Genomic DNA, 5,904 nt, shown 5'->3' with positions numbered 1-5,904 from the left:
TAGATGTTATGTTGGAATTAATGTGTAGTACATGAACGTGTTTTTTACCCTAACCTGCAAGGGAAAAGGTGAAGGGGTATGCAGTGACTTCCTTTTAATCTATAGTGCCACTTTTTTGGTGGAAAGACTGAAAAATCATGTCAGTGCTACTTAATCATCCCAGTTAAGTGGTAGAGGGAGGGGTCTTGGCTCCTCGTGCTCTGGAGGATGGTAGGCTGCTCCAGGTGGCCCTTGGAGTATCTGGCTTGGGACCCTGCCCCTACCCTCTTTGCTGGGTAAGGTAGTGAAGGCCTGAGTGTGGGCGCCATTGGAGCAGTTTTGTTTGAGCCCTCTAAATAAATAAGGAAGTTTCTCTCCCTCTGTAACCAACTTGATAAAGTGATCTTGGCTACGATTGCATCTTGGGTTTTTGTTCTGTCCCTCCTAGACTTGTTAAAATGGGTTCTGAAGAATTGAGAGAACAACACTGAATGTCTCAGTAGAATAGCTAACTTGCTTGTATTAGTAATTCTGAAGTAAGTGTTCCTTAAAGAATACGTATTGTCAAATAAATCATCTCAAAATAGAGTCTTAAACATACCTTGGTGGCTAATTTAAACTCCAAAGCTTAACCAGAATGCGTAGGCTTAAATTAAAAATGTTATCTCAAAGTCTGCATAAATAAGAATCCCTGTTGCCTTAAACAGGAGAATAAAGTGTTTTAACATGATTATAACTGTTCTCAGCCATTTTTGGGAAAATCCTGCTTTCTCTTGAATTTGGCAAGTGGATGTGCAAGAGTTAATACTAAACTGAATTACTGCTTCAGTAAAGGTCAGGCTGACTTGCTCTATCCTGTCCCATTTCTCCCCACTGTGTTTTATAACTGATGAACCATGGAGCTTATATTAAGAGCATTGGAAGACCCTGCCTGGCGAATGGCAGTGAGTAACTTCAGTCTCATTCATTCAAGAGTTTAGCTCACGCTGTTCAAACTCTTCCATGCCCAGCACAGTGTGAATTTTCTTTGGTGCTGCTCTTGGAGGTGTTCAGTAATTGCTTTACTAAGACTTACTGGGTGGGAATTCCCACGTACCCAGCAACTGAAATGAACTTGATCTTCACAGTGCAGTTTTCAAAATCAGGAAGTTGGTTTCTGAGCATCCTCCTGGGTTTTGATTTGCCTATTGTAGTGCTTACCCAAATGACTGGGGGAGGGCAGGGCAGGGCATGACTTTGTCACATAGCATGGGTCACTCTCCATATGTGCTGAGTTAGGGTTGTATGGGAAACTTCCAGTCTAGCACTTTAAAACTCTTTTGCAACTTTAATGTAGCTACTTAATGTAACTTACCAGATGTTGCCCGTGCTGGAAAGAAGGCTGCACTAGGAGCAGTGTTGCCAGCAGGTCGAGGGAGATGATCCTTGCCCTCTGCTCAGCGCTGGTGAAGCCACAGTTGGAGCACTGTGTCCAGTGCTGGGCTCTCCAGAACAAGAGAGACATGGACGTGCTGGAGAGAGTCCGGTGAAGGGTCATGAGCACAATGAAGGGACTGGAGCATCTCCCACTATGAGGACAGGCTGAGATAGCTGGGACTTTAGCCCGGAGAAGAGGAGGCTCAGGGGGATCTTATCAATGTACATAAATACTTGAAGGGAGGGTGCAGAGGTGACAGAGCCAGGCTCTTCTCAGTGGTGCCCAGTGACAAGACAAGAGGCAATGGGCACAAACTGAAACACAGGAGGGTCCCTCTGAACACCAGGAAACACATTTTTGTACTGTGAAGGTGATCAAGCACTGGCACAGGTTGCCTTGGGAGGTTGTAGTGTCTCTCACATTGAGGTATTCAAAAGCCATCTGGACATGGTCATGGGTAACCTGCTCTAGGTAGCCCTGCTTGAGCAGGGGGGTTGGAACAAGATGGCCTCCAGAGATCCCTTCCAGCCTCAACCAGTCTGTGATACACTGGGCAAAACTTAACTTTTCTTCTCTTGTCACCAGAAATTGTTGAACTGACTTAGCAGGAATTCAAGTTGCTTTGAAGCAAGAAGTTTAAACTGCTCAGATTTAAAGGTGCACTTCCTGTGAGACTAGGTAAGATTGCTGGAAGAGTTTGAAATGGGACTATGGTTAAGAAATAGGATTAACTGAAGCAGAGTCCAGAGTTGCTTTAATTTACTCAGATGCATCTTGCCCATTCACAGTCAGAAGCCAGTCACTTGGTAGTTGGCACTTGAACTTGTTGGACATCAGTGTTTTCAGTTGTGTGTTAATGTTAGAAGCTTAACGTTTGTCAGCGCTAATGAAACTTTGACAACTGTATGCCTCAAAATTTTCAAGGGTCTGGGGCCTTATAGTGATTGTATAGGTGAAGACTCCTTCCAGGAGTCAGCTTTCTTCCTATTTTGGAGGAGTAGTGATCTAAGTAGTAGTGAACCTTGACGTGGATGCTTTTGGCTGTTAGGCTGATGATTAGCAAAGGAGGAGCCCTAGCTGGATAAAGCCTCTGAAAGGGAATTAAGAATTCCTTAGCAGCAGTATGTGTGCAAAGCTCAAATTTATGCTAGCAGAGATGTTTCATAATCCCCAGAGTACCAGGCTGAACTAACCCTGAGCTGACAACCTTTTTCTTTCATACTTGGGAACTTGGCTGGATGAGCTGGACCAAGAAGGGTGGCACTGTCTGTTGGAGCCTGTGGCCTGGTCTCCAGGAGGATGACAAATTGCTTTCCATAGAAGGAACTTACTGGCATAGTATTTGTCATTCACCTGGGGCAGAGCAGGCAGGATGGGCTGCTTCCGTTACCATGAACTCGCGATACTGGCATGGTGTGCAAGAATTGATATGAACCTGTTTTATCCGACTGCTCCATGTCAGCGCATGAGCTTTTTGATTATATGGTGATCTTGAGACTACTGTGCAACTTCAGGTAGGACAGGCAGCTGAGTAAGTATCATCCTGCTGTCCTGACAATATGGCATCCAAAGTAACTGTCTCATCACCTTCTTGGTATTTCAACAAAAATTTTGTTGGTGCAGTTCTTTATGCTTGCTTGGAGATGGACCTCCCTTTGGTGGGAGAAGTCTGGCTTGGGGTCTGCTGAGGCCTTTTGCCCCATGCAGGAGTTGAGCCTACATGAATAACTTCTTTCTTAAAAGGCAGCTTATCTATTCCCCTCATTCTACTGATGTAGAGTGATGTGCTCTTTGCCTTTAAGATAAAAGTTAAGATAGCAGGGGCCTACAAGGAGAGAGCTAAGGCTTTCACTCATGATCTGTTTTTGACCTAAGCTGCTTGGTGCCCAAGAAAAGCCTTTACTCCTAGATGAATTCCAGATTGGCTCTCTTCAGAGAGCAGTAACTGCACCAAAGAGCTGTTGAATCGGAACACAACCAGTTAAGATGTTTTTTCTGGGTAGCTCGTTACCTTGGAAGCATGGATGCTTGCTTTTTATCTCCCTGCTGTGATTCAACTGGAGATTCCATTGCTCCTCAGTCGCTTCTCCTTATCCTGAAGTGTCCCATAGATGAGTGCTTTACTGAAGCAAGTTTTGCTTGCAATTCCAGCTAGACTTAAATAGCAGTACCTATAGTGTCTAGTACCTATGTTAAGGGGACAGCTGGAAGCGATGGATATTAGACCCATTTAGGCTTTGCAAATGAAGTGAATGATTTGAGTTTTGAATTTGGAAGATTACTTCTGCTTTAAGAAAGTGAAGGTAATCATCAGCTCCTTTAGGTAATCTTTTGGAAGTCTGTGCCTTACGGGTCATGTCTCAGGCTTCTGTATCAAAAGCATCTACACTTCTTGATTAACTGGGATCACTGTCTCAGTACAGGGTGATAGGGCAGAACTAATACTTGCTTTTCTAGTGCCAATATCTAAAGAAACCAGAAGGTGTAGCTTTTGGGTCTTAGGTCTTGCTCTAACAAGGCTTAAATAAAGGGTTTTTTAGTGATGACCTGGACTGTTGAGCTTCTCTAGAAGTCAACTTAGCCCAATTGACTTGAACATCAACACAATGTGTGCAAAGGTATGTTAAACACTGGCTCGTACAGAGCTGCTTCTGGCTCCTAAAGACTGCTTTCAGCTGCAACTACGTGCTCTGGACATATAAGGATGTGTCATAGCTGCATGATGCACTTGGTTATAAAGTCATCCCTGACATCAAGAGAAGCTAATTGCCATGTATAAATTGCTAGGCACCTTTGACTTCCTTCCCCTGTTGACACTCTAGGGAAGATGTCTGTCTTCTGGCTGTGGAACTTATTCCCTCCACCTGGAGCTGAGGGCTTGAGGCTTTTAAGAGTCTGTTCATCTCCTGGGTTCCAGGAGCTTTGACATGCCTCTTAGATTTGTATGGGCCAATAGATGTTCCAGTAGCCAGATGGTGGTTTAAATTGTTTTCCCTATTGCTCATTTGGCTAGTGCTGGAAGGATTTGTGGAGAGCTGACTTCATGAATTTTCCTGATGAATGACTGAACTGCTTCACAGCAGAAGAAACTCAGCCATGGAGTTTACATATTGAATTTGCATCTACCCACACATTCAGTCAGGTGTGGCAGAACCAGGAAGATGAAGCTGCTCATCAGAAATGGCAGACTACTCCTAGTGATGTAAGAGCACAGCATAGAGGCCTGAGAAGATGAGGTTGATCTTGCAGCAATAAACTGTAGCTAAACTTGTTGACAAACTGCAAATGGCATGATTCTCTGCACAGAGGAGCTGCCTTGAGAAAGACTGTCTCTTCATTTTGGAGCGTTAGGCACTCTGTAAAGGGAAGTCTTCCAGTGGAAACTGGGATCAGAGTTGTGCTGTGTTACACTAGTAGACCTCATTGTCCCTCAAAGAGCATGTTGCTGGAGCATTCTTAAGTGTTAAGTGATCATTCTGCTTGATGAGAGTGCATTTGTATGACTGGTCTATGGGGAACCTAAGCCCATTATGTTTTTAGAAACACTTTGTTAGCAGTCTTTCTGCTTGATTAGTTTGGTTCTCCCAGTTCCTTGGTTGTTGTGAAGTACTTGGTCCATGCTAGTCCATAGCAGTAGGAAGCCCACTGAAGGATAAGTTGTTTTCGTTGTCTGCGGTAGATAGATGGGGATCACAGTTGAAGTATTGGAGTTAAATAGGCTGCTGCATGGTTGGTGAAATACAACAAAGCTGAAGCAAAACCAATTTTTGAATGAAAGGGAGCTTTAAACTGACAATGTTTTAAGTTGCTTAATGTTTTGCTGCAGAGTGGACTGCTTTGACAATTAAGAGTGAAAGATGAGAAATAACTCTGTACTTGAACCCTTTGAATCAATAGGAAGTAAAACTTACCTATTCTGCTATTACTGACAAAAATCCAAACTTAAATTCTGAAGCGTGCACACTTCTACTACTGTATCTCTTTTGGTGAAAGACTCGAGAAGGGATGCTGTCAAACCGATACCACTAGAGCAGCTTCGCCTATGGTCACGCAGGATGAGCAGGACAAGGTGTAAAACAATGTCACTTACCTGTCTCGTGTACTTATTCAACCTGATTCTGTGGTTACAAAACTTGATTTTTATGAACTATCTTTTAATTGTCTCATACTAATCTTGTAGTCATCTGACTAGTAAATGTCAAGGCTTTGCTATGAAATTAATTGCAATAATACTTGATTGCAGAAGAAGGTGGTCTGGTGATTCTCTCTCTTCCACAGTGTTGGTCTAATTAGTTACTCTGATGCGTCAAAGAACTCCTATACATAACTAATGTTTTTAAGGATTACTTCCTCCTTTCTCTTGTACTTGGCTCCTTAAACTTTATGAGAAAGTACCTTTTCCCAGGGTTTTTTTTGTAGTGGTCTGGAGGCTGCTTACACTGGTCTAAAACATGCGGGTATGTGCAGTGTTCTGGTGGAAAACGTCAAGAGAGAAACTTCCTGAATTT

Source organism: Fulmarus glacialis, unplaced genomic scaffold (genome assembly GCF_000690835.1).
Source record: "Fulmarus glacialis isolate BGI_N327 unplaced genomic scaffold, ASM69083v1 scaffold2622, whole genome shotgun sequence".
NCBI lineage: Eukaryota > Metazoa > Chordata > Aves > Procellariiformes > Procellariidae > Fulmarus > Fulmarus glacialis.
Note: the sequence above shows the minus strand (reverse complement) of the source record.